This window comes from Lipotes vexillifer, unplaced genomic scaffold (genome assembly GCF_000442215.2).
Source record: "Lipotes vexillifer unplaced genomic scaffold, Lipotes_vexillifer_v1.1 scaffold3, whole genome shotgun sequence".
Classification (NCBI taxonomy): Eukaryota; Metazoa; Chordata; class Mammalia; order Artiodactyla; family Lipotidae; genus Lipotes; species Lipotes vexillifer.
Genome location: NW_006783631.1, coordinates 3145580 through 3148421, shown reverse-complemented (window position 1 = coordinate 3148421; position 2842 = coordinate 3145580).

Sequence of the window (2842 nt, the reverse complement as noted above, 5' to 3'; positions counted from 1 at the left end):
GACATGTGCCTCCCTTGCGATCTCATGCCTGCCCTCTTACTTCTAGTTTTCTCTCCGGGGTTCCTCCTCTTTCCGGAAAGACTAATGCTGGGAATGGCCATCATGAAGATCTTGCTTATCTCTTTGGGCTTATAGACCATTAATGTGTTAATTCAATTAAAAAAAATATTTTCTACCACGTGCTTGGCTCTATGCTAAATGCTGAATATATGATGGGGAGTAAGACCGACATGGTTCTGTTCTCCATCAATTTACAGTCCAGTGTGGGAAGCTGATGTTAGACAAAGGACCACACATATAAATCTATGATTACAAACAGGATCAGCACTTCAAAATAAAAGTCTGGGTTCTATGGTAGACAACAATAGTGGTGATGGGATGGGCACTGAAGGTATCTCTGAGGAAGAAATCTTTGAGTGAGGCCTGAAGGATGAGTAGGGGTTACCTAAGGAGACAGTGGGAGAGGAAGAGCCTTGCAGACAGAGGCAAAGCACTGCAAGGCCCCAGAGTTAAAGAGGAACTTGGCTCAGCCAAACACCCCAAAGCTGGTCAGTGTGGCTGAGCCAGGAGTGGTCCTGATAGAGCTGGAGAGGCAGGCAGGGGCCAAGTCAAAACTAGCCTTGTGGGCGGTGGTGATGAGTTTGGACTTTATCCTAATAGAAATGGAAAGCCACTGAAAGTTTTAAACCCAGGGACTGACCTGATTAGACTGTGTGTTAAGAAGTTACCCTATCTGGGCGGGAACAAGAGAAGAAAGTGTAAGAATAGACAGGAGGCTGCTGAAAGAGTTGCACCATTGATAATGGTGGCTTAGAGTAAGATAGTGGAGGATCTTAGAATAAAATGGGAGAAAGAGACATTGACAATACAACCCAGAAAGCCAACGACACTATCAGAAATACCCACGCACAGACCGTAGCCAGGCCTGGAGCCCTTCCATGTAGTGGTGTGAGGGATCTGACTCTTATCCACTCACAAGGGCCTATTGTTAGCATTTCTGCCCAACTCAGTTCAACGATGTCATTTGGTATCTTGAAATCAGCTGAGGGGACATATTTACAGCACAGAAATTAGCAAAGTCTAGAAATCAGGGCTTTCTGTTTTTAGCAATAATCTTGTTTAAGAATCTCATCTTAATCAAGGATGAAGGCATCTCATCCCCTCCTCTTCAGTTTTCACCCTTGACATAAACCCAAGCTACTCTTGTTTTTGCCCTAACTTCAGATGGCTCTAAGGACTTTCCAGTTTGGCTTCCTTATATTTTTCTAGCCCTTCTCTCATCCACCATGTTCTCCACCCACTTCACTGTTTCCTAAACATGTTGTGGCTTTTTCGTGGCTTCTGGGGCTTTGCAAATCCTCTCCCTCTCACAAAGAATGCTCTTCCCTCTCTTCCCTGACACACCATCATCTCCAAGACCTGGCTTGTTTGAACCTCCTTTTGTTCCCACGGAATTAGGGTCCCCGTGGCACTTTGAGTCAAAGATCTATGACCCATTTATTGAATTTTGTTTAGTCATTTATCCATACTTCACTTTCACAGGAGATTGTGCTAATGTCCAATTTTCACATGTTCCCTCTTGGTCTCCCCGCTCCTCCAGCCTTTGGATATGGGTCTGATCCATGGAATGTCCTTAAGAAACACTGGTGTAAGTGGATCTTCTTTTCTAGCTCCATTTTAGCCCACTAATGCCTTGCTAATGCCTTGCTCCATGACACGTGGCCTGTGGACCAGCAGCTATGGCATCATCTACCTGTTGCAGTCTGCATTTAATAAGATCTACTCTGGATTCATTAAACACACATTAAAGCTTGAGAAGCATCAGACTTATATTCAAAGAATTCCTTACATCTGCCCCAAATCCTTGTGCTGCTTTTAGCCGACTGCTGGGAACAAAACACCATTGCCCTGGCCCTTTATCTTCCCAGTGGCTTGAGAATGTTTCATTGCACCTTTGTGTGTCCTCAACCAGAATAAATGAGAACAGTCTTAATGCGCCAGCCAGCAGGTTCTTCTCTTCTAATCAAGCCCATATGCTTTTTGTGACTCCCTTTCTGGGATGTAAAAATAGCCCCGTTACCAACTCCTCCTAGTAGCCTTTCCTCTGTAGCCAAGTTAATTCCAAATAGAACATCTGCAAATTCTATTCTGTTGCCTAATTTAAACCAGACTAAAACCAATCTGCATAAAAGTTTATGAACTTTCTAAGGCCTCACACCTTATAATTTCCCCAACTGTGGAAGCCTGCAATTGGAGGCTAGAAGAGGAAGAATTTGGTCATCTCTTTCTCTAGGACTGGGGGAGAGTGTTTGTGGCTTTGTGTATTGGGGCAGGGAACTGGGTTGGCAGTGTGGTGGGTGGGTGGAGGGAGAGGGAAATGAGGGTAATGGATAGAGCTGTACTTCCTTGTGCAAAAATAAATCTGCATAAAGGTCTTTTAACCTTAAGCTGAGGTGATAGGTGGCATAAGGGGCTCAGAAGAGGGAGGATGCCAGGTGAGGGAAGAAAAATGGAGTGTCAGGCAATGGGGGATGGGGATGGGGGATGAGGCATACATCACCAACAATAAATGGAGAGGTGTATTTCAGTTGCTGCCCATTGGAGCCAATGGCTCAGGACCTGGGGAGAGGCTAAAAGAGCTCATATCTTTGTCATTAGCTGAACAGGGACCCCAGGTGAACTGAATGGAGGGGGCAGCCCAGAATTAAGGGCCAGGGAAGAGCCTTTGTCAGACTAGGTAGAGAACAGGAAGTGAAATAAACTCTAGATATTTTCAGGAAGTGTCAATATGATCCCATTCAAAATGGCAAGAGGGCTTTTTTTTTTTTTTTTTTTTTTTTTT